This window comes from Protopterus annectens, chromosome 1.part0 (genome assembly GCF_019279795.1).
Source record: "Protopterus annectens isolate FY-2018-M chromosome 1.part0, PAN1.0, whole genome shotgun sequence".
Lineage (NCBI taxonomy): Eukaryota > Metazoa > Chordata > Ceratodontiformes > Protopteridae > Protopterus > Protopterus annectens.
In genome coordinates this window covers 516,118,273-516,145,819 of record NC_056725.1, presented here as the reverse complement: position 1 = coordinate 516,145,819, position 27,547 = coordinate 516,118,273, and the positions used below count along the sequence as shown (strand labels likewise).

Here is a 27,547-nt window from a genome sequence, read left to right as displayed (position 1 = left end):
ACATGATGAAAATAAAAAAAATGCAAGCTCAACATTGAATAGCTCTTCTGGCACAGCCAAGTAAACTTATTTCTATATTATCTTTGTAGCTTGTGTGGTAATGGCCTCCTGTACTGTTAAACCACTAAAAAGGGGCATATTTCCCCTAACATTTATTTGGTTTACATGTATTCTTGGATTCCTTGTGATTTTGGGCCTTGGTGTTGTGGTGGGGAGAGTCTCGTTCCCAGCTTGAGTTCTGATTTATTAATTCATTCGTTCACTTATTTCGTTTTTTATTGACTGTCATATAACTGTGTGTTTTCAGAGGCATGTGTATGAAAAATACTAGCACGTTACAGTAAACTCTGAAAACATTATAGGTCTCTTAAGGAAAGCAGGACATTGAAAACTATTTGCAGAAGGTTTGACCTGATGTTGAATCCTCTTACATTACTTGAATTTTAGCACTCTTTCTTTATTCCAAAATACAAAATACAACCAATTTTAGCAAAGATATTTTTAATGAAACACTAAAAAAATGTAACTGGAATGTACTTAGAAAAGTGCTGCTAGATACTACAGTCGAACACTGTAATAATGTAGTCTTACAGACCTTAAATAATCTAGCACCGGTACGTAATAAAAGAATAAAGCCCAGCCCACACCATGGCTGACAAAGGAAACAAAATTGTGATAAAAAGGGATAAAGCCTGGAAAAAACTGGTATGAAAATAGAACTCAAAATGCCCTTCAGCAATTTAGACATCTTAGAAACCTTGCAAAACTCCATGTCAAACAGGATAAGCAACCGCACTGTACCCAAACTATAAGGCAAATATATAAACAAACCAAAATTCTTTGGTCATCACTAAATAAACTACTCCACCCTAGCCTGTCTCCAAAAACAGAAGAGACACAGTTTAATTCCTACTTTTTACAATCAAAATTATCTGTCTTAGACACTACCACATCTGCCCCCCCACTCTACCCCTGTCCAATCAAAACCACCCACAGCTCTCTAGTTTAAGTCCAGTACCTACCTCACTTGTAAAGAAGTTGCTCCTTAGTAGGTGGCTATAGACCAGCTGCCATCAGACTACCTAAAAACGTCTGCAGACGTCATAGCCTTCCCTGTGTCCATACTAATTAGTAGGTCCATAGTAGAAAGATATATCCCATCACTGTGGAAAAAATCCTACATCATACCACTACACAAAGACAGCATGTCTACTGAGTTTAATAACTACATACCAATAGCAGTTCTCTCCCATCTCCAAAATATTAGAGAACGGCATACATATGTCATTAATGCAATATGTACCCTCAAATAATCTGCTCTCAGAAACACAACATGGCTTTAGGCTCCAGCACATCACCACTACTTCTCTACTACAGTTTAACAATATAATAAACCAGCATAGAAATGGTGGTCTTTATGTGTCCACCATGTTTTTAGACTTGTGAAAGGCATTTGGTACTGTCTCGCATTGGCAACTGCTCATCTGATTCTCTTCAGTAGAGCTTTCACAATACTCCTTGTTGTGGTTCCTTAGTTATCTTTCTGGAAGGCAAGAATTAGTTAAATGTCAACAAAGCTACTCATCCTTTCAACCAGTTACTACAGTTGTCCCTCAGGGCTCTATCCTTAACCCTCTACTATTTGATATATTTATTAATGACCTCCACACCTCCACTTACCATGGTAGTTTAGTTCAATAATGCAGATGACTCAATATTAATATGTACAACCTCAACAATAATTAAGCTCCAAGGCATTATCCAGATATCCAAATGGAGAAGCGCCACACACAAGGATATCAGACAAAAAGTTTTGATAAAATAGTCTTTGCACTTTCGTCAGACTGTATCTACAGACTTCCTCAGAAACAAATAACAAACACATCATAACTCATTTAAATATCCCTCCAAAAACATGTGACCATTGAACTATTAGTTAATTAGTAAATGTAAAAAGACATACAACTTATTAAATAACCCCAGAAATATTAAAAACCTAAAGCAATCAAATAATGTACAAACGAAGTTTGAGAACACAACCAATGGATATAGAGTCATTCAACCCAGGGTACACGTAAGTACTGAGTTTGATTTGCCACCTTAATTCCTTTTGTTCAGTTAACCCATTCCAGGGACCCCCCGGCACTTTATAAAACAGTAGCAATGTCCACAAACCCAAATTCATGGTCTGGATTTTCCAAAATATGCCTAAATAAAGCATTGTTGTTATTATTTTTCCTAATATCTAGCATGTGTTCATAAATACGCTCACAAAACTTTCTCTTAGTCTTTCCCAAATAAAAACAATTGCACTGTTTACAAAGGGTCAAATAATGCCTGTAGTATTGCAATTACAATGGAAGTATGTTACCATTCACAAAAACTTTACCAAGTTCAATAAGATAGTTGCAATAATTACAAAAACCACACCTAAAGGTGCCTTTCCTTTTAACAGAGACCAAACATTCCTTTCTATCAGCGGGTTCCAACAATTCTTTAAAACTCCTACCTTTCTTGTAAACCATTTTAACACCATGCCTATAAATTTCTTAAAAATCCATGTAACAAGAAAACAATTGCCAATGCATACTTAAAATTCTATGAATATGAATGCATTCAGGAATGTATGTAGTTATAACAGACAAGGAAAAGTCAGTGTCCCCAGAAACGCTGTCCACATTTACCTCAATGTACTGGTACTGCTACCATTCATATTCTGCAACAGGCACATATAAAAACCACTCATTCTTTTCTGTTTAACTTCCAAAAGACCGCTTCCACCAAATCTTTAGGGTATCCTCTGGCAAGGAGCATGTCCATAAGAATACCAGCTTCAGCCTGAAAGGTAGAATTCATTGAAATCATCCTGGCAAGACGAACAGATTGAGCTTTAGTGATACCCTTTTTCTGGTGGCTGGGGTGACAACTATCGTAATGTAACAAACAGTTGGAATGGATGGGCTTCCTGTATATATTGCTGATCAAGTTTTTATTAATCAAATCTTTTGAAATCTGAACATCCAAATAGGATATATTATTTCGGTCAAAAGTAAATGTGAATCTAAAAAAATCAGTAGTCTGGTTTAAATATTCAATAAAAGACAATAGATCAGCCTCAGAGCCCCTCCAAAAAACAATGATATAATCTAAAAAACGCAAATAGAAAACCTGGTGGGGGGTGTTGGGGTCAAATCTATTCAAAACATATTTCTTCTCCCACTGTAGCATAATGATGTTGGCAAATATGGGGGCACATGCTGCCCCCATCACTACCCCTTTCTTTTGGAGACAGTAATGACCATCAATAAACACAAAATTAATTTTAAGAACTAATTCCATCATTTGGATCAGATTGTTAGAAAAATCATTCAATTCCACTAAAAAATCATGAAACCAATCAAGGCCCACGTCATGAGGAATAACATTAAATAAATTGACTACGTCAATAGTGCAAAAAATCAAGTTGTCATCATACATTACGTGGGACACTTTACTCAAAAAATCACATGAGTCTTTGCAAATATGGGAAAACCCATTGAAAGCATTCTTAAGCTTTAAATCAATATATTTCGCCTATGAATTAGTTTTAGACCTAGAAGCGTTAACAATTGGTCTAAATGGGGAGGTCCCTCAAATCTTTATGGATTGTGGGCAAACCAAATATTGATGGAATAACAGGGAATTTAACTTCCAAAAATGACCATACAGAAAAATCAATTTGTTCTTGGTCCACCATGTCCTGCAAAATCCAGTCCATTCTAGCATAAGCAATGTGGACCATGTTCAAAGAGGTCCACATTGCTTTACTAATTAACTAATTGTTCAATGGTCACATGTTTTGGAGGGATATTTAAATGAGTTATGATGTGTTTGTTATTTGTTTCTGAGGAAGTCTGACGAAAGCGCTAAGACTATTTTATCAAATCTTTTCATCTGATATCCTTGTGTATGGTGCTTCTCCTTTTGGTTCCCAGTTTGTGGAATGTCTACCATTACCCAAATGTCTTTCTCCTCTCTATAAACCTGCCTCAAAGAATCAAACCTCTTACTCAACCCCAAGAAAACTAAGTGCTCTTCACCTCAAAAAGTTACCAAAATCAAAAGCAGTCCTTTACCATAAAAAGTCAGCAAATACTGTAATTGAAACTGTAACTCACAGTAAACTTCTAGGCATTTGTTATAGATGACAGTTTCAAATATGACCACAGTATACTGCACACTATTAAATTTACACACTAGAAACTAGGCTGCCTTTATAGTATCAGTGGATTCCTTGCAGATACTGCAAGAAAAACTAGCCACCACCTTCTTACTGCTGACTCTCCTATATGCTGCTCCTATTCTAACAAACATAAACAATACTCAAAGAAAGAAACTTGCCTCCTGCTATAATAAAATAGCTAAATTTGCCACCAGTCTCCCTCATAGGCGCCACCAATGTCTCACCTTAAAGCAATTAAATGGGCTTGAGCTGCACAACTGTCTAACATACTCACAACTGACTGCAGCAGACAAACTCATTCATCATCCAGAAAAATGCCCTGCACTACAAAACTTACTACTACTCTACTGTCCAGCAAGGGACCTCTGTTCTAGTGACAAATTCTTATTACTTACAGATAAGTCAAATAGTATTACAGGAGACTCTCTCTACTCCCATTGCATTGCTAAACTCTGGAATAGTATCTCCATGAAAATAAAACTCTGCGACAAACTCATTAGTTTTAAAACACTGCTTAAATGACATCTTAAATCCTGGTCCCATGACTTTTTCATTGTACAACACTATCCAAATACTCTCCTTAAACACAATATTCTCAACCTCTTACTGAAATTACAAAACAATTTTTATACATAACTGCTGCCTGTGCAATCCACTATGTTGCATGTGTGCTTTCTCTTTAGTAACTTCCACCTCTGTAAAATCTTAGAATGCATATGTATAAATGTAAATAGAAATATAACTGCTCTGTGTTTGACTGGAACTTGGTATACTGCAATGTAAGCAAATGGAGCTTTTCTCCCAGGGCTTCTGGTGAAAATGGATATTAACCAGTCAGACTTTCCCAGTAAACAAAGACAAATACATAAATACATTTCCAGTGTAGATCTTGAGCAGTGTTTATCCAATCTTCGTCTGAATGTAATTAGGTTCTGCAGTGCTTTCAAAGATGTTTCTGACATACTGCCTGCTCAGAATGTATCAGAGTTAAGGATAGCAGGAGTGGTAAGACTTTGTTACTTCCCAAGGAAGTTGGCTTGGCATGTCCCACATAGCCCTTGTCCGCTGTTGTAGTTCCATAGCCTTTGCAGAGAGCATACCTCCTTGGAGACTCTGCAGAGGAAGAAAAAAATTCCAGTTTTTAGAACACCCATTCATCTGATGGAGTGCACAAAGACAAGACAGTGTATTTAATACATTTTACCTGAATAAAATGTAATTGATGTTGTCAACTTGAAGTTCTAATAAATCTAGGTTACCCCCTGTCCAATTTTGAACAAGACAGTCACAGACTGAGTAGTTGTATTCTATTGATTCCTGAATTTTGCTTGGTGGAAGGACCAGTGTCAGGAGGATCATTATTTAATCTGCCGGTGTGGCAGTTTAGTTTTGAGAAGTTCCCATGTTTGTTTGCCTTTTTTGTTATGTTCCTGGCAGGAGTCCAGGACATAGTAAACCAATAAGTAAATAATGTCTGTCTGCTACTCTGCCCAGGTCTTTTCTTCTCTCTCTTTGTTTTCACCTTGTGAAGTTAGTGCCTTCTAATGTTTCCACCATGAGCAGAGAATAATTTAGCTTTTCAATTTCCAGTTTGCTGGTGAATAAGCCAGCAGCAGCAGTCTACAGAGTGCAGGCATTTATTTTATTTGTATTATAAAATAAAATCTGAGCGGTTCCTGATCCTTCTGTTCCAGCCGTGGCAGCAAGCAAACTAGGAAGTAAGGAGGGATTAGGCTGAAGTCTTTCAGGAAGCTGTGTCCAATGAAAATGAGTTAAGGTGTTCTTTGGATTGGATCAGGAGATCATTAGGACCAGGCATGGAGTACTTGACAACTGGATGGCTGGCTCAGACCACTGCCAGACAAACCATTTAACACTGGCCCAGCTGTCTGTTATGTCATTACATTTATTTAAATCAGTTTTATAATTGTATTCAATTCATAATGTAATTACTTTGTGCAAGTACCTTGTCTTATGCAGAGAGTAAGAGAAAAAGAGAGAGTTAATAGGTTCCTCAGGGTTCTCCCTACACACGACCTCAATGGATGCTACAGTTATTCATTATGCAGATTGTTCCACCCTCATTTGTTCAGTCCCCTCACTCTCCCCCCTACAAAATGTTCCACAGAGTTCATTCTCTTCTGTAGAAACATGGTTGTGTAACTCTCAACTCCTCCTTAACCCCAACAAAACAAAGATTATTGCTCTTCACCCCTAAAATTAGCACTGAACTTAAAAATCCTTTTACAGCACCTCTAGCAATAATATTCCTCTTGAACTAGTATCACAAACTATACTTCTAGATGTCACAATAGATGAAACCTGAAGTATAATCAATATATATCTTATGTAATAAAAAATATCAGAAGTTAGGGATTCTTTACAGAAATAAAAACTTTCTTAATAATAATGCAAGAAAAAATACTGCAACTGTCTACCTATTACCGTGACTTTTATATGATTCCCCCATACTTACTAACCTTAAAGTCAGCCTACTGTCCAATCTCAGTCCTTGTTATAATAACAATCTCAAAATTTGAGGCTAACCTTCCATCCTACTATCATTATCTCTCATCAAAAAACAAATGGCTAGAATTGCCCAATTAACTGACTTATTCCTAACTTGTCACAGCCCACATCCTACTACAACACTCTGAAAACTGCCCTGCACTCCAAAACACGCTATCAACCTGCTTATCAGAGTCATCATCTTCTTTATACTGAGGAAACAATTTGGTACTAGCCATGGCATTCAGGGCCTGGTTATTACTCCTACTATTCATATGCATCTGGCAACGACTGAGTATATCCTTCCCTCCTTCTGCTTCTCCCACTGTTCACGCTGATTGTACCTTTCCTCTTCAGTGGGTTCAGCCTCTCTCTGCTATCACTCTCTTTACCCTTCAAGATGTTTTTTTTCTCTCAGCTGCTTTCGGGCATATTGACTTTGTGCTCAAGTTTCCACAATTTAGGCTGCATTTTCAGAACATCTCATGATGTATTAGTTTTCCTTTTTCCAGCATGCTGCATACCTACAGTCCCTGCCAAACTGTAAATGTATCTAGTGGACTGCGCTGTAACTGCAAATATGGCAGCCACCAATTAATCTTTAATTAGACCAGCCTGTGGACATTTGTTTTATTTACATTCTAACTTACCTATGTGGTGTAGAATGTCACACCTCTTACCAGCCTACACACACTTTGCATTCCAGAGTATTTCCTGAAAAGTAAACTTAAAAAGCATAAGATAAACAAATGTAAATATTTTCTGAACAATAAAAGATATTAAAACTGGGCAAATAGCAATGTTAGTAAGAAGCATTTTTGCAGTGATAATAGTACATTCATAGTATTTTCCATAAATACTGTAATATATTATAATGCACACAACGCCCAAATTATAGTTCTTGGAAACTTTCACAAATAGTCATATCCTGAAAACTGTACATCCTGGACATATATTCTTAGAAAATGTTTGTTAACCAGATATAAGCTTTCACATGACAACACAAAATTCCTTTGTAAGTGCATGTTTATTGAGCTATTTATAGAAATATGAAAACGGGTCTACTTCTAAATTTCCAACTTTCAAAACATCGACTTTTATGTCTTATGGTTGAGACCATAAGATCAAAGTTTTGAAACTTTGAAATTTAAATAAAAAAAAATAGAAACAAAAAAAAATCTTTTTTTTTTACATTTTTGCATGCCCCCCACACTCTCTGCTATTTAAATGTAATAACTTCTAGATCCCACTACAGCTAGGAAAATAGTAAATATACCGTTCCATGCTGTACGGCGATCTCCATTTAAATGGTTCGAAGTTTCATATCTTGTATCTTATGGTATCAACCATAAGAAAGTCAACATTTTGAAATTTTGAAATTTAGAAGTAGACCCATGAAAACATGTGCTTAATTGTATAATTAGCACAACAAATAATACTAGATATCTCCCAAGATTTGCAATGTACAGTGCAAATACCAAGATAGTTTTTGTTCAACAACATCTAAGGTTTCAGTTAATGTCATGCAACAGATAGCAAGTCACTCAGATTTTAAAGTATTAAATACATATGGAAATATTACTTATTTTCATAAGTATTAGCAAACAACCATCAATATTTCCAGTATAATGTGATATAAACTAGCACCTGTCTTCCACAATGGTGTTTCACACAATATACCTCAGTAACATGTAGGTCTCTCATTTATAAAAATATGAACATAAGTGTGAAAATATGAATAGTGAGTAGCAAAGAAAGATTCATTTCTTCACTGCAGGACATCCTTCTTAATACCTCCTTGCCCTTTCTAAAACTGCCTATTATTAGCTGCTAAGTCACTTAGTTAAAAAGTTAAACCCAAAAAGGTTCTAGATACCATCAGATGGTATGGGTATGAACTAGAACTGTACAAAAAAGGGATTTTAGGCTTGATTGAGTTAACCAGCTGTGTGATTAACATTTTCACTTATTCTACAGAGCTCATTTTTCATGTTTTATAACTTACCTTTACTAAAATAATAATAATAATAATAAAGTAAAAAACTGTTGTGCATTGTATATTTACTGTGTGGTTGCAAGGATATGTACATCTTTTGTTGAAAGAACTGTTTTGCATGCTATAGCAGTCCAGTTTACTAAATCCAATAAATGAGACCATAAGTGAATGTTCTTTTTCTTTAAAACCATTGGTGCTACACCTGTGCTTAAGGACTTTTCAGAAGCAAACCTTCTTCAGTTACGTGGTGAGCTAAACAAATTCTCCTGTAATCCTCCTCTGATGGATCCCACTGCTAAATCTTCTATTCCCACTTAAATAACTGTATTGATAAAGCAGTCCCTGTCTGCACCGAATATAATGAGAAGTTTAACAACAAACTCCTGTGGTGGAATATGTATATGAATAAATTATATAACAAGAGAAAGAAGTTATTAATGCTTATAAGAAGTCTTATTTTACTTACCTTAAGCAAACTAGTGAGGAGCTTAAAGGAACCGTTGGGAAGCTCCAAGCTGAATATGAACATAAAGTAGCCATTAAAACCAGAAAATAACTACAAGTAAACTATCAGTTAACTGGAACCCAAGCAACTGGCAAAAAAAAAAAAGGAAGAAATACAGTACAATTTTCATGTGTTGCATTTTCTGTTTTCCCCCCGCAGAAACATACCTTATGTTTTTAGAGTCTGAGTTTTAAAACGGAAGATAGGAATAAATTCCCTCTCTCCCCAACCTGAGAACAAGTTAAACCAAACAAATAGTTTAGGGTACAATATTAGTCAAGCCTATTTTTAATAGTAACTCTTATTAGAAACCACTGTTAGCCGGCATCCACCGATCCTCATGGGTGCCGGTTAACTGAGAATTTACTGTACAAGTCTTTCCTTAACCAAGTCAGAAAGGTAAGAACTAACACCCAGCAATCTTCTGAGTTAGTCCTCAGTAATGCTACCCTTTCTGACCCAAAGGAAATAGCTCATACACTAACTGACAAATTTAGTGCAGATTTTACTTCCTTTCACATTTATCACTGTTCTACAGATTCCTCCATCACAGGCACCTCTCTTTAATTACTATGGAACTGGTCCCCATCAGCCCTTTCAAAAGGTAAGAGTTCTTCATCCACATACCCAGGTAACATACCAGGTTGCCTGATTATCAGTGCTAAATATGGCTTATCTGAGCCCCAATTTAACCTCTTTAATGTAAGCCTGTCTACTGGTTGCATTCCTGAAGTCTGGAAAACAGCAATTGTAATGCAACAGCACAGGGGTGGCCTGGAGAGCGACCTTGGTAACTATAGCCTCATATATAAAGCTATGAATTTATTATGTGAGACCTCATTAATCTGGACATAGAAAATCTGTTAACTGTATATACTTATCAATTTAGCTTTGTCAAAAGTAGGTCTTGTCTCTTTAACCTCATTAATATATATTGAAAAAGTCACTGAAGCAGTATATAGTGGTTGCATGATACATTACGCTTATCTGGACCTGCCAAGGCTTTTGACATTATTCCCCATGAAGGCATTATTGACATACTTGTAAATCTAAATATGAATCCTTATGTTGTATGGCAAATAGGTAACTGGTTGTCTTACAGAAACCATGTGGCTACAATAGTCAGACATTCAGGCCAGCACTGTCCGGGCCTATGGTTATCCAAGTTGGCTGACAACTGTAATTTGGTAGTTGTTATTTGATCTTCCACTGACTCACGTGCTCCAACATGGATTAAGCCTTGTTAGCAATTGGTAGAAGGACAATGGTCTCAAATTAAATGTAAAAAATATAGTACTATTCATTTTAGTAAAAAAAAAAAAAAAGCATTTTCCATACTATATAAGCGAACCACTCTTCCAGTCAGACACTGTCTTCAGAGATCTAGGTAGTCTTGTTGATAACTCCTTATCTACTGACCACCATGTTTCTGCAATAGTTAGGAAAACCTTCTATTTGGCTCAACTAATTTCCAAAAGCATCTCCTTTAGTTCCATGTAAGTCTTAATTCCTCTCTACTTTTGTCTCATCAAACCCGTTATTGAATATGTTGCCCATTTTGGTATGTGTTTGCCTAAACATATCACCCAGCAGGAAAGACCTCAGGGGGTTTCTAACAAAGTCTTCATTATTCTCCTGCATCATCACCTTCACCCTCCCATCAGCATTACCAGCCATCCTTTTCATTACAGCACCACTAGAAATATTTCATCCCTGTCAGTAAAGAACCATAAACATGACTGTTATATACTTTAAAATGTATACCTAAGTCAACCAGGATGTTAGAACTCACCATATTGCTTTACCAACTAAGCAAGACTAAGTGAGGCTGTTCATAGTCATGGATCTCATGAAATTAAAAATAACATACACCAAGGGTGTCAAACTTAAATGATGATAAGGGCTATATGAGCACAAGCAAAGTTAGTAGATGGCCACAGTCCTCAGAGTACAAAGTAGTGAGTGCAACTATGAATGTAGTATAGTAGCTTTCTTCTCCTAGACTTATGCAGGTTTGAGGGCTACTTGAGACCCGAGGGCCATGAGTTTTAGATCCCTAATATATACCCTCTAATTAAATCACCCAAAACACTGACATATTCTACAGATACTAAAAAAGAAAATCACAAGTACAAACTGAATTTCCAGGTAGAGAAAATAAATCTTCATAAAAAAACAACTGGATAACCACGGCTAGAGTTACTCCACTTTAATAAATAGCTGAGTTGGCTTGTGTCTCGACGTAGAATATTAACATTAATCTACCGGTCATCAGTCAAGATGATAATAATACACCTCCCCCTAACCAGCAACTATGGAATCGACAACATAATAATTATATATCAACGGGTGCTAGACCTAAACAATCTGTTCCATTTAATGTGGAAATTTTTTACCACTGCTTGTGCAGTCGAAGAGACTGCAATACATGCACTCAACCAGCAGGGGGAGACAGAAGAGAAAGGTATCTACAGAGAGAGATCCGATACAACGGAAGATGAAACGTTAGGAAACTTAATAGTGAATCTGTTTAACTATTGTTTGGACCAGCATGAAAGAACTGTGCTAAACAAAGGATTAACTTTTGTTCCGGCAGCCGCGACTAGGGTGAGTGATGTTTTAATTGACCTGAGGCTGTTTGCAAGAAGAATAGCATTAAAATTGATTTTTGCTGATTCACAAGATACATTTAATGCTACATATAAAAGGCCTAGTACATTTTCACCAGATCTACTAGCTCATGTCAAATTGTTTGTACAAGCTTGTGAACGGGATTTTACTGAAACTTTAAATCAAGATAAACGAAATAGATTTTATAACCTGAATATTAATGAACACCAAGCTTTGCAAAAATTGATACATAATACAGAAGTGACTATTAGACCATCTGATAAAGGTGGTGTGATTGTCGTAATGAACAGCAATGACTACTTGCATGCAATGTCTGATCTATTGAATGACGCTGAAATTTACTGCTTGATAGATTGGCCACAATACAGAAGGATTGTTAATTATGTAGGAGAATATCTATATGATTTGCTTATGAAGAGGGAAATTAATGAAGAGCTTTATCAGTTTTTCCATGTCCCTTCTCCAGTGATACCTGTTATTAAGGGACAGCCGAAGATCCATAAGTCATTGATTACTCCACCAATGAGACCTATAGTAGCTGGAGGGGGTTGGGTAACTGAACCCCTATCCATCTCTGTGGAGGGCCAATTAAGTCCTGTAGTTTTCTCTATTGGCACCATCTTGAAAGATACTACACACTTCCTACATGATTTATAAGAATTTACTGATATGAATGATGTTACCCCTCTATTAATGGTTACAGTGGATGTTAAGAATCTCTTCATCTCCATACCCAATGATTATGGAGTGGAGGCGATCAGATATATACTTAGCAAAGATGAACATAAATCACATTGTAACATTGGTCTAAATTGTACACTATTAGATTTAATTTTGCATAACAATGTGTTCATGTTTGAAGAACAATTATTCCTCCAGAAATGGGGTGTCGTTATGGGCACCCCATGTGCCAATTTTTACGTGAATTTGGTTATGTACTTCTGGGAATGTAACTGTTTGTATGATAGTGCTTTAAGTAGAGGAATCCGATTCTACAGGTGCTTTGTGGATGACATCTTTATTCTGAGGCAAGGGGACGTCACCTCTTTTTTATTATTTGTTGAATATCTAGAATCCACTATGAACTTTTTAAAGTTTACAGCTATATATTCTGATAAACAAGTAGATTTTGTGGATGTTACACTCATGAAGAATGGTACTAGTGGAATCAGTACAACTCTGTATAGGAAATCCTAGAGATAGCATGCATCCAGGGCATGTATTCCCTAGTATTGTTAAGAGTCAGTTTCTGAGGGTAAACAAATCTTTTAACACTGGATAACAAAATTGTCAATTTTGTTGGAGCAACACCAGTCTTTTCATATAGAAATAGTCAAAATCTAAAACAGCTACTATGTAATGACAAGAAAGCAAAGAAGAACACGGATCAAAGGCTAGGGACATACCCTTGCAGGCATTGTTTCGTATGCAAAGTGTTGAGCAAGGAACAGGTATTTCAACATCCTACCCTAGATTTTGAGTTCAAACCGAGATTCTATGCTGATTGCACCACTACGCATTTGGTATATTTGGCTACATGTGACTCTTGCCCATGTTTTTACGTGGGGAAAACTATCCAAAAACTAAGAGATAGGGTCCTTAAACATCTCTCAGATATAAGGAAGGGTGACATTAAAAATGCTTTAGCCCAAACATCAGCTAGAATTTTCTAAACACCAATTTTCATTAAGGGTGCTACAATGTATACATAGGACTTTGAGAGGAAGTGATGTGAATAACTATTTGGAACAGAATGAGTTAAATGGATTCTAAGGATGCAAGCACATAGATTTCCTGGCCTTAACAATTGTGTCAGTATTAAACCTGCTCTTAAAGGGCGGAAGTTAAAGATTCACAAGCACAAATAATGTAGGATGTAGTACTCCCCTACCAATGGTGATGTCATTTAGGCTCTATTTTTTATCATTGTGATTGGTCAACTCGTACTATGTATACTATGTACTGTTTTTGTTAAGTATGAGGATCTGAGGAAGCCGTTGTTTTATGCGAAAACACTTGTCCTATATATTTTTGAAGAACTGTTTTTATTAAAGTGGAGTAACTCTAGCTGTGGTTATCCAGTTGTTATTTTATGAAGATATTCTACAGATATACAACATAAAAAAACACTAGTTCCTTCCAACAGAGGGCCCTTAATTACAATATGAATTAATGTTGCTTGCATTCTTCAGAAACTGTGTCACCTAATCCCAGTGCCTATGTCCTATTATTTGTTCTTTAGTTCATCTTTATCTGGTTTTCAGGCATCACATTTTAATGCTAACTTTAATAAGTAGCTGTAGTGGTACTTATGCTACTTAAACATTAGGTCATGTAACATTACAAAATCCACACATCCTAGATATTTGTTGTGCTTTGCATTACTTTTTAAGACAGAAGAACACTTGTTATAGTCAAACACACACAACTTAAAATTTGCCTAGGCCTTTTACCAGTACAAAATATAATTCCCGCAAATTGACTTGAATCAGGGCACAAGCAAACATCAACATCTGAAAACAGGGACATAAGTAGTTAAAACAGCTAAAGATCAAACATTAAATGTGTTTCATATACTGTAGATGCAGGCATGTGCCCTTTACCTAGAAAATTAAATGCAATCTACATAAATCTGTCCATTTTATTCTGTGGCAATTTGCCTGTTCATGTCTTCCATTTCACTGTACTTAAGATCATAAATTGCATTCAACATTATTCATCATTAAATTTCAACATATGCTCCTTATTTACCAATGTAAAACTGCAGTCGAAATCATTATTCTGTAGACCTAGGTGATCATTATAAACTCATCCTCTAACTGCATGCATTTAAAAACATAGATAAGAGAAACACCCAAATTCAGGTAGCTTGTAGCTGTCACAGATGGTATCAACATGACATATTTTAGTCTTCATACAGTCTCTTTGGGAAGAGTTTTCAGCCATTTTTTTTTTTTTTATAATGATTGATGCTGCTAACATTCCTTAGTTCATGTTTTCATGTAGATCTTTCTAGTGTATCCAGCCATCTTTTCCTGGTATAACTCACAAAAACAAATGCCTGAATTTAATCCAACCTGCCCTTGTATTCATCCACTATTTCTGCTGAAGTTTCCACTTCTCTTAGCTAAACAATCTCCTTACCTCTTTGACCTGTCTGTGTGTGAATTACTCTTATAGATAGCTCTCTTATCTTCTCAGTGGCTTCATCTGGACAATTGAAAATCAGCACTTTACCAAACCCATCAAAATGATCAGGAATAACCGTCTGAAATTCAGTCTCAATTTGCTTTCACACACTGCATCCCCAAAATGCAAATAATGTCTTGTACACTTTGGAATAATCGTGTTCCCCAATGACAGATCTCCCCTCCACGTGCACATTTCTCCCTTATTGCCACATTATCCACATCATGTGCTCTTTTTCATAACAAGTTATAAATTCGGATAACATGAACCTTGATTTTCTGTACTTGACTTCAGTCTCTTATTGTGACAAATGCTTAACCTGTGCTATTCCTACAGAATGTTTTGCAAAGCCAGATCATTTCATTGTTTTGTTTTTTGCACATGCAAAATAATATTTTCGTCTCCTTCCAAACCATATTTTCTATTCATATAATTGATTCTTTGTCTGTTCCATCTGCTTCACCATTTTGTCTGCCTTAACCTCTCCCTTATACATTTCCTGCTTGGCAGGCTTATTGGCTTTCAAAATGGCATTCTACATCTTCTAGCATGGCCAAGTGCAGCCACTTCATATATACATTAGACAAGCTAGTCAAACTTGTCAGCTCAGTTCATATGGCCTCCAGTTTTACATTTAACATCACTTTAACATTTCATGTACAGAGTATTTCTTGGCTCTCATCTAGTGTAGCACGTGGCATCTCTGTTCCAATGTACAATCCATTTTTCTCACCAATGACCAAGAGACAACACCCATTCTCAAGTCACCAAAACCTGCATTGAGAAAAGTGATTTAAAGGTAGGTATCAAATAGTTTAACATCTCAATAGGAGTAGCCTGAGGAGGTGACCAAATTCATTGAGCACTATTCATGCACTTGCCATGTTTGATCTTTGGTGATCCATGCATTCCATATGAACAGAATGTTTACACATGTGTATGCACCTCATACATACAAACACTCACCCGTGCACAAACCCACACATGTAGAGTAGATTTATTATGGCAGTATGACTAGACCATTAACTGATACTATTGGCTGACTAGTGATATTTCCTTAATGCTGATATAATTCCCTGTATGATGACCACTCAGCTGTTGTGAAAGCACTCACACAATTAGCCTCCTTCAATCTGTCCCTTAAGTAAAGGGTTAACTTGGCCGTTTTTCAGTAACTACTTGTCCCCACATAGAACACGCAGTTAATTAGTATGATTCCATGTGTTTGGATTTGTGCATCCAGGGAGCAGCTGTGCTCATTGGTGACATTTTCAAGTGGCACTTCTGTAACATTATTACAAATGCAGGCAAAAGGAAAAAATACAAATAACCAAATAATTTTTCTTGTCGAACATTGCATGACCTTGATCATGGTATAACAGCACCTCAAGGGAAAGGAAGCTGTGCATGACATCAGTCACTATGGCCTAGATAAATATTTTAAAACAGCAATTTGTGGTAACTGAAGCAGATAGTTTGTTTTTATGAGAGGGAGGTTGTTTTACAGAATATGAGAAAATATTAGGTTCGGGCAGAGATGCATGCTTTAACGCATTAAAGTGAGGGAAGATAGCAAGGGCAATTAATAACCCATCATTATACTATTAATAAGATCATGAAAGACTATAACCAGAACCTGTACTTTGTCACTAGCTTATCAGGGCATTCAGCACTGAGTACAGACTTTAAAAGCAGGTTGAATCATTTTACCTTATCTGAAATGGATTGCTTAACTGTTCTTTCCTCCATTAATAGGGGAGGAAACCAGTGGTGCCATTTTTAAAATGAAAAAATAAAAATGAGCAAGGATCTATAGCACAGTTGGGCTCATGCCTCTCAATCGTCCAGATTTTGGTAGACTATCCAGATTTTTGCCTCATATTTTTGGTCTGATCCTCATAAGAGTTGTTATTTTCTGGCAACTTATTCGGGATTGAAGTCTCTTAAGTAATAATGACAAACATTTGAGTTTGATTTCATACACTTCAGAAAATACATGCTAATACAAAATCGTTGTAATAATTTTCAATGTCTATAAGAGGAATATTTAAAAATCTGTCCCTATTTTATGGCTCTGTTCCCCCATTAGTTATATCTTTATCTGGATTTCTTGCATTTAGGGGTCGAGAGGTTTGGTTGGCCTTCCCAAAGAAATTGTTAAAATCACTGTATTCACATTTTCATCCCTAGTTTTAGTTATTCTTAGGAAAGGTGACTTGCTGTTTTCTGTTACCAGTCTTCATACTCAGTGCATTAACTACTTTAATCTCAAGAAGTAATTGGGAGTGATCCTGACAAAACTGTGGTAGAAGGGCAAAGTATTAAAAATTGTAGACAGTAGAGTGTTTGTAGAAAATGATTATTCAGTGTACACCAGGCAGAAAAGAAGCAAATTTGTCCCAGCAATCAGGGAATGCAAAGAGGCAGGTATGAGATTCAAGCTGCTGTATCCAGCTGTTTTCAGAGTATTTATTCCTGGAGGATCAAAGTAATTTTTTGATGCAAAATAAAACAAAAATAGTTTATCCAACAACAAGTGAGTTTGCTTTTCATTCTTCTGACAGTAAGGCTCATAGAGAGACTTTGCCAGTGAAACCCTTTCCAGTATTCAAAAGAAAATGATTAGAGAGAGAGAAGCACAGGAGTTGACTAGAAGAATAAGGAGACTCTTGGACTTGAACCAGAGTCTGGTGTTGGAAAATGGAGATAAACAGGTAGACCAGCAACACTGAAATTATTGAACAAATGGGATACTCTAAAATGTCAGTCACATTTGTGAAATATGGCTTTGGAAGAAAAACGTGGCTAAGAAAGACTGGACTTTTGTTAACTTTATTAAACATGGGGGTGGACTGTAAAGCACACACCACACTTTGTCTTTAATGTTTGGAAGGACACTAAAAGGGAAAAAGTAGCTGTAAGTAAAAGATTTTTGTTCATAGTAGTATTTGTATAAAACACTTCATGATATGATCTTATATATGGTACTGGTATTTTAAATGTGTGCTGGGGGTCAATGATTGGTGTTAAATTAAACTGGTACTTTTTGTTAGTTGTAAGAAATATAGGCTTTACAGCATAACAAGAGAAGAAAGTCTGGACAAAAGCAAGTTTAACGTTAATATGCTGCGATCTTGGACTGTTGGTGTGGGGTGTAAATGTGCACTGATTATATGTAGAATTAAGATATTTTCTCTTATTTTTGCAAGGGTGAATGTCTAGATTAATGCATTTGACTAAGCTATAAGAAGTTTTTTGTAAGCAAATAGACTTTAAAATGAGACAAAATGATGAAAGCTGTGAAAAATGCTAAGTTTCTTATAACTGCAAAGATATTAGCTTGTTTTTTCCATTAGCAAATGTTCAGTGGGGATCAAGAAGACTGCAGTTAATTCTGTTCTGAGTGAAATTTACTACGATTCTTTGCCAAGTAGGTTTCCATGAAGATGAGCTGCTTTCAGGTACAACCAATTAATCTTGAGAGTTCTAAGCATTTTTTTGCAGAGGGAAATGCAAAATATTAAAGGTACAATGACAAGCCATTCACTGAAAAATAGTTTGAAATTATGGGAAATGAAAAAGAAATGGCAGCCTCGGTACTTTTTTGCGTTTAAAAGAACAGAGCACAATTTAGTTTTATTTAAATATAACCAGTGGACTTTTCATAGGGCTAAAAGTTAATGTTTTCTCAAAGCATACATTCTGTTTTTCACATCCAGGAGGGGGATAGGGGTAAGCAAGGAACAGGCAACAATCAATGTAAGTGGGAAGACAGGCTGCAGCATGCACTGTAGCATGGCTAACCTTAATATGGGTAATCTTAATTTTAGGTTAGGCATTGCCCATGAGTGTAGCTGTTGATTTACGGTAGTTGTTCCTATCTGTAGGATTAAACTTCATTCTTGAAGATGTACATAGTTTTGTGTGTTTGTTCTACGTGAGTAGTGGATGGGGGTGTCCTGAAAATGTATTTAGTTTTTTGTTTGAGGGTTTTCATTAAAACAAAGTGTTTTGAAAAATGTGGCATAGGTTCAGATGAAGATGAGAAAAAACAACTATACAAAGGATCAGCCTGCCAAACAGTGTGTGCATGGAACACAAAAGTTGGAAATTCAAAAAAACTGTCATGTACAATGTGTGGGAACATCAGCTTTTAATTATAATGGTTGCAGTATCTACATTATCTTGGAATGTAAATGGACATACTGGTGTAGACAAAAAAGGAAAGAGCATTGAATTATATTAAGAACTGCAGAATGCAAATAACAATGCTGTAAGAGACACATTTGGAAATAAATGAGCATGGGAATTTGGCAAAGAAAGGACTTTAGAATGTGTATTCAGAAGATTATCAAGGGCAAATGAAAAGTGGAGTAATTATACTAATTGCTGGAAGGACTCCAATAGTGGTAGAAAATGAAGTCTAAAACAGGTAGAAATAAAAGAGAAAAAGATATATTTAAGATGTAATAAGAATTACATAGATGGGCTGAAAAAATTAAATTATTGCAGAATAAGGGGGATCTCACAGAACAAGAAGAGGCACAGATGCAGAGTGCTAAACAGAAAATAAGTGAATATCTGAATAATATGCCTGAGTTTAGAAAGATTGCTGTTATGCAACTATTTTTGATAACTCAAGAGCACAAAAACTTTTAACACATCTTAGTCAGCAGAAAGGGTTGTTGCCAGAATTATGGAGCCCATAGCAAGAAAAATAACCAGAGATCTTGTAGAGGTTTTAGAAATTTGTATAAAGCAGATGAGCATGGAAATCAGGAAAGAGCACAAAATGAAATATTTATGGAAGACTTCATTATGCCAAGGTTAGATATGGATGAGGTTCAACAATTAACAGTTAAGGTGGGGGGGGGGCATAAGATAAACATGGTGATGTATAGTCAATCTTCAAGAAAGTCTCCAGGAACAGATGGTATTCCTGTAGAAGACTGAAATTAGGAGGGAAAAAAGTAATAATGATCTGGAGGGTTTTGTTTAACAGTATTTTAAAAGGAGGAAACACCAGCATCCTGGAAAAAAGCTGTGATGGCTGTAATATCTAAAGACTGTAAAGACCTATCAGACCCAGTTTCATATAGGCCCATTTAAATTTTAAACCATGATTATAAATTGTTTATGTCTGTACTAGCTAAAAGAATGGCAAATATGTTGCCAAAATTGAAGGATCTGGATCGGTGTAGTTTTGTGGAGGGGAGACAAACATTTGAGATCAGTAGCAGAACAGTAATCATCCAGAGGAAACCATAACATAAGAAAATACTGCTTTTGTTGGTGGGTGTTGATGCAGAGTAAGCATTTGACAGACTAAGTTGTGTTTTTATGAGTAGGGCAATGAAAGTATTTGCATTATCTGATATAATATCAATTAGGAGGATATATGAAGGATCGGAGGCAAGAATTAAAGTGGGCAGGTTCCTCTCTGATAAGTTGTGTTTGAACAGAGGAACCAGGAGGGGTGTCCTCTTTCACATTTGTCATTTGCTTTATATTTAAAGCCATTGACAAAGAGAATATGTGGGATGAGACCTAATAAAAGATAATACAAAAAGCTGAGAAACTGGAAGCTCTTGTCTATGAATATGGATGCTAAGATACAAGCAGTGAAAGTGTTCTTAGTCCCTTTAATTTTATGTTAGGGGCAGGTATCTGTTTATCAACCAGAGGAGAAATTGTGGACAGTTATTAATAAAGAGTTATAGTAATTTATGTCGGAGAGGAAGAGGGCAAGAGTTAAGTGGGATAAGCTGAGCCTTCCAATAGAACAAGGTGGTTTAGGATTAACCGAGTTGAATGGATATTTTAGACATACCCAGTTAAGGCAAATTAGGAGCTGTCATTGAATCTCATACTGATACAAACATTCTCCAGGAGGGGCTGACACAGACAAACAACTGGTGTTAGAGCCATGGGCTAAAATGAAATACCAAGAAATGCATAATAGTATCTTTTGGGAAGTCATCCATCCCTGGTAACTATCATATTGACAACACACCCCTTAGAGTTGACCCAGTAGTCAGGGACTTGGAGACACACACAGTAATCTAGTCTTTGACCATCATGTGTCTACAGTGCTGAGGAAATCATTCTATACTGCACAACTTATAAACCAAGGTATGACATCTAAGTCCAAGGAAGTCATTGTTCCACTGTATTCAGCATTCATCAGACCTATCATTGTGTACAATGCCCCCTTTGGTATGTACCTAACCAGGCATATCCAACAATTGAAACATCCACAGAGGTTCCTTACTAAAAGAATACAGGGCATAAGTAAAATGTCCTATGCAGATCACCTCAAGGACCTACCCCTGTATTCTGTCTCCTACAGGCTTTTGAGGAGAGATCTATGGCTGGCATACAAGACATTGCCAGACCTCACTCTGACGGACCCCTTGCATATCCACAAAACAAACAGCACCAGAATTACCTGCTCTAAAGACTTAAACCTTGCCTGTGATATAAATAGATCCTGCTGGGGAGATAGGTATGTATCCCAGAGACTACCGCATCTTTGGAACAGGCTCCCCATCCTTGTGAAGCAGAGTTCCTCCCTTACCCAATTCAAGTGCAACTTGGACAATTGGATGGGAAACCGGAAATTCATCCCTGGTTTGGCACCAATGTCTCTAATGGACACAAGTAACCTGTAAATGGTTCATCTCCCAAACCCCTGCTTCCATTTATCAAGGGTATCAAAACTTGTCAGAGATTTGGGATGCATGGCTAGGCTTAAAAAAGCCCTTGTGGTCATTAGCCTTATGAACCTATATACATAATACAAACAGATGGTTATAATTCAAAATGAGAAGGGATGATGATGAGGTAGGGGAGAAGTTCAAGAAATAGAGAGAGTAGGATTTTGGATGCAGATCCATAAGGAGAATAATAACCACCATACAGAATGTTACAAAAGTAGCAGAAAGTATTCTAAGAACTAAGCCAGTACGAGAATGGAGATAGGAGATTTTTGGCAATAGGGATGACTGCAAATAGGGGTACAGATAATAGGCAAGAGGAGGTTGAAATTTACTGGAGAAAACTGGCAGAGGAATCAAGTTATTGGGAGCAAGTAACTAGAAAGGGAAAGATAACAGAGTTGGGATGAGAACAAGAAAACATTAGGACTGCAGGCGAGACGCTACCTTTCCTACCAGGGATTGATATCAAGAGTATATGCAAAGAGAAAGGGATAGGGGAATCTTAAGTGAAAGACCTGCTTTGGTGGGTTCTTAGTTAAATATGGAACAGAAACTGCTGTTAGAAAAGGTATCATTAGTAGGACATATACAATATTGCATAATAACTATAAGAATCAGTCAGAGGAGGTTTCAAAAGATTGGGAAGAGAAACTGGAAAAGCAATTTAAAAAATAACAATGGGAGGGTATATGCATAGCTCCCAAATATGCAGCAAAGTCCAGAAGGTTTATGATCTTTGCTTGGAGGTGTTTACATAGGCATTTTTATACCCCAAGCAGATGCCCTAAAATTTTTCATTAGGTAGATAGCAAATGTTGGAGGTGTAATAGGGAAGAAAGAGGTAACTGGTCACACGTGTTTTGGGAATGTAATGAGTTGGCAGATTTAAAAAATTGCCGACTGCACACAGAGGAGAACACTTGGTAAAACCACAAACAACTTTATTGCAAGCTGCAAACAAAAGAATACCAGTGAAGGTAAGCGCTTTGAAGTACAAATGACCCGCCTTCATCAGACAATTGTTAAACAAGGGCAAGTACAATTTATACTTAGCTGTTAAAGCAATGCGCCAATTATATGAAGGCACGTGAATAAAGTGTTGACAAAAATTGCTTGTTTAAACCACTTAAATAGAAACAAGCGCATCATTAAAAACTACACATCCAATACTTAATATTTCTATATTACATAGGATAAGATATATTGACCTTATATGCACCAAAAATTATGTGCAATGAAAAACACAGAAAAAAGTCTTAGAAGTACGCGGCAGGATGATACCAATAGCTCCAAAAAGTTTTAAAACCAATGATATTAGGACCTTAAAGAATTAGTAATATTAGGACCTAAAAATTACTACTGTTTAGCATGCCTATATTGCCACAATGCGGATCAAATGGACTAACCAATAGGAAAGTGGAGGAGAAGAAGGGATGGAAGGAGGGGGGGAAGGGGGGGAAGAGGGGGGAAGGAAAGGAGGGAAACGAAAAAATTATACATTATTGAAAGGAAACTCTTCACTGAATGTCTCCTCAAATGAATAAATAAATGAATAAACATCAATAGGAATACACGTTACACAAAATTTACCTAATGTGGGATAACCATTTAAGGACACATTTGATTGATAAAGCCTCATTGATGCCAGGAGGGATGTGAGCCCTAGTCCTAATCTGCCATAGCAACTCGTCGATTTCTAACCTGAGTTGCCATGGTCCACCCCTGATATCAATATCCCTTTGTTGTAATACACAAAATTGGAAAATGTGCCCTAGGTACTCAATACAGTGCCTAGCTAGGGCATTGGTGACATCTTCTTTGGAGATGGCATGTTGATGCTCATATATTCTACATTTGAACTTTCTTTCGGTTTTACCGATGTAGAACACGTTACATGAGTTACAAAGCGCGACATAAGTCACCACCTTGGACTCACAATTGAAATGCCCAATAACCTTATACTCCTTACCATTGATGTCAAATCTGCTTCCCACCTTAATATGCTTACATTGGGAGCATACACCACATCTAAACATACCGCTGGGTCTGTTAGATTTTGGCCGTGACCTTCTTTCGAAAATACTTTTCAGGTTCTCACCTCTTCTGTATGTGATCATGGGTGATACACCCAAAACCGTGCACAGTAGTTTATCATGTTTGATGATTTCCCAATTTTTGTTGATAATTTCTTTGATTTTCAAGGCATCAAAGGAATAGGTATGTAAGAAACTGGTCTTGAAAGAGGTCACATCGTGATAGTTATCATGGCCAATTACTAACGTGTCTTGCAAGGGTGTAAGGTCATTGGAGGGTGTAGATGAAGTGATGTTATGACCTAGAAGTAATGGAACAAAGTGACCAGAGTCACGTTTATGAGAAACGTCCGCCACTACTTCAACAACTAAAGACCTTGGGTAGCCTCTTGCCAAGAACATTTTAGTTAAATTATTACATTCTGCTTGAAAGTCATCCTGATCTGTTACCATCCGGGCTGCTCTAACTATTTGCCCCTTAACAACAGCTTTCTTGTGATGGTATGGATGGTTACTAGTGAAATGCAAGAAAGCGTTAGAGTAAGTTGGCTTTCTATATATGCGACTAATAAACCTTTGATTAACTCTATCCTTGATTAATGAGATATCCAAATAATTGATCTCACAATCTTGAATATTGTAAGTGAATTCCAAAAAATCAGTTGTTTTAGTTATACTATCTATAAAGGCTGGAATCAACACTTTATCCCCATTCCAGATACAAAGGATATCATCCTGGTAGCGAGTGTACCAGGAAATGTGTTGTTTAAACAACCGGTCGTTGAAGAGAAAAGTGGATTCCCAATGGGCAAGTACTGCATTAGCAAAAGTACCGCCACAGGGGGAACCCATGGCTACACCTGAAGTTTGTAAATAAAATTTCCCTTCAAAAGTGAAGAAATTGTTCGATAATACAATTTCCAACAAAGTTTCGATAAGATTAATAGTATCATGTTTAACGTTTTTAGCCATCATAAACTCCCTCACCCACGATATGCCTGTCTGTTGGGGAATGACGGTGTAAAGGTCTTTGACATCTATTGTGAGAAGGACCATGATGTCGTTATATGGAAGCTTGTTAATTTCACTAAGACAAGACCATGAATCTTTACAAATATGCTTCTCACTAGCAATCAAAGGTTTAAGAACACTGTCGACATATTTTGCACATGCCTGGGTGATGGAACCTCTCCCATCTATGATGGGTCTAAATGGGGGGGCCTCCAGGCTTTGTGAAGCTTGGGAGAACCAAAAGAGCGGGATCTGAGGGGCTGCCATAGTGAAATATTGAAGAGTATTTGTGTCAATATAACCCTCCAAAAAAAGGTCATTAAGCATGTTGTTAATTTTCTTATATGAACCTCGAATCTCATTAAGAGATGATACTGTATAGGCTGGAGAATCAAGATGTTGAGCCATGCATTCTGTATATCTGTAATGGTCCATAAAACAATACCCCCACCTTTATCTGGTTTCATAGTTCTTATGTGACAATCTTTAACCAACTGAATAAAATCCCTTTCTAGGGGGGTGATGTTACATGGATTTTTTTGACTATTGTACATGACATGATTCTTAATGGCCCATATATCCATCTCGCACATTTTTTCAAATAATTGCAAGATGGGATGTAATGGAGGGTTATAGGAACTAGCAACCCTTAGTAGACAGACTGCAGAAGAATCATTGCCCATTATACAATTCAAGTTAAGTTTACGAATAAAAACTTTAAGGTCAATGATCAACCTCCCTATATCCAGGGAACGCCCTGGAACAAATGAGAAGTCTTTAGCAAGAAAGTCAACAATGTCCTGTGGTATGACTAGAGAAGTATAATTATACACGGTGAAGTCCCCATTAGAACTTAGACACAAAATGGGACAAACCCCCATGTTGGTTAAGTCCATCACCTCCTGCGTCCGCGTTTCCTGTTCCTCGAGTTGGACTGGGCTTGAGCCCGGGGAAAATTGTTCCTCCGATTGTTGTTGACCACTTGAAAATCCTGGTCATTAATGTTATTGTAAAAATCAGGCTGGTCATTTCCAGGAGGAATCACTTCAACCGCCACTGTAGGAAGGGATGTTGGGTTTCCATTGGTGTTATTATTAAGTCTAGGACTTCTTCTGACTGGTCTAGTAGGACCATTGTTAGAATTGTTATTAGAATTAATGTTTTCAATGTCAAAATGTGGTACCTGGTGGAGACTAGAACCAACTGTTGTGGATTCACCATGATTGTTAATCGGACCCTTAGTTAGCCTAGGGTAGGCACATTTATTAGCATAGTCTTTCAAGTCCCTAGCTAGTTTCTTCTTCTTATTGGAAGTTAGTTTAACAAGGGTGGCTTCAATGCTGGAATATATTCTACAAAATTCATACTTATAACGTGGAAACTCAGCATCCGATTTAATGTCTGCTTCCAGGGTTTCAATTTCTGATTTTAATTTGGAAATGTCAGCAGAGTAAAATTCAATTAACGCTGATAGAAATTGAAAACCTTGTCTATCAAAAAGTCCAATCAACTCTTGATAAAATGGTGATGCTTCTGTTAAACCAGCTGGGAAACGCCATTGGCGTAAGCCTTTAGGAATGACTTTGATTCTAATACATTCCTGTAAATAGGCTATTTCCAGTTGTAATTTTTTGTATTTAAATAGTTTAACATCAAAATTGTCTATTTTAGTGTCCAAATTTTGGTGGTTGTCCACGATGGAGTTAAGGTTGTTTGACTGAATGTTATAGTTGTCAGAGAAAAAACAGTCATTATTTAAAAAATTTTGTATGCCAGGAATCCCATTAATACAGCGAGTGCTATTAGCATTCGTTGTGTTTGAATTTAAGGAGTCAGCTGGAACCCTCGAAAGGGAATGATTAGGAGCTAGTAAAAGCTGCTGCGTACCTGTGTTAGCTGCGTTTAGTCCACTTGCTTCGGAAGGAAGAACGCTGCCAACTGGCAGCCGTGGTGTCCGTTGTCCGTTGAAAATAGAAACTCCACTCGCCTCAGTAGAAGGAACACTACCAGCCAGCAAACATGGTGAACGCTGGCCGTTAGGAATAGAAGCTCCATCGACTTTGGAAACAGTGGGAATAATTCCAATTGGCGAAGCACTCGTTGGTACTGTAGAAGCGGAGAATGCTTCCACCTTCTGAGTCAGCACATCCACTCGGTGAAGTAGGGCTTCAATTAATTGAGTAAGATTCCCCGATTGGGAATCCGAGTTGTTGTTGCCCAAGTCATTTTGAGAAAAAATAAGTGGTGAACCAGTGTCTCTTGTCGCGTCTGCCATAGACAAACAAGTACGACCAACAGACTGAAGAAACCAATAAACTACGAAAAGTGCCGACTGCACACAGAGGAGAACACTTGGTAAAACCACAAACAACTTTATTGCAAGCTGCAAACATAAGAATACCAGTGAAGGTAAGCGCTTTCGGCGAGTACAAATGACCCGCCTTCATCAGACAATTGTTAAACAAGGGCAAGTACAATTTATACTTAGCTGTTAAAGCAATGCGCCAATTATATGAAGGCACGTGAATAAAGTGTTGACAAAAATTGCTTGTTTAAACCACTTAAATAGAAACAAGCGCATCATTAAAAACTACACATCCAATACTTAATATTTCTATATTACATAGGATAAGATATATTGACCTTATATGCACCAAAAATTATGTGCAATGAAAAACACAGAAAAAAGTCTTAGAAGTACGCGGCAGGATGATACCAATAGCTCCAAAAAGT

The 27,547-nt window shown here is 36.9% G+C and overlaps 1 protein-coding gene across 1 annotated transcript in view; it reads left to right on the top strand.

Moving 5' to 3' along the window:
* ABCC10 (ATP binding cassette subfamily C member 10) overlaps positions 1-27,547 on the top strand; it is a 1,243,619-nt gene that overhangs the window by 1,079,986 nt on the left and 136,086 nt on the right. The window lies entirely within an intron of this gene.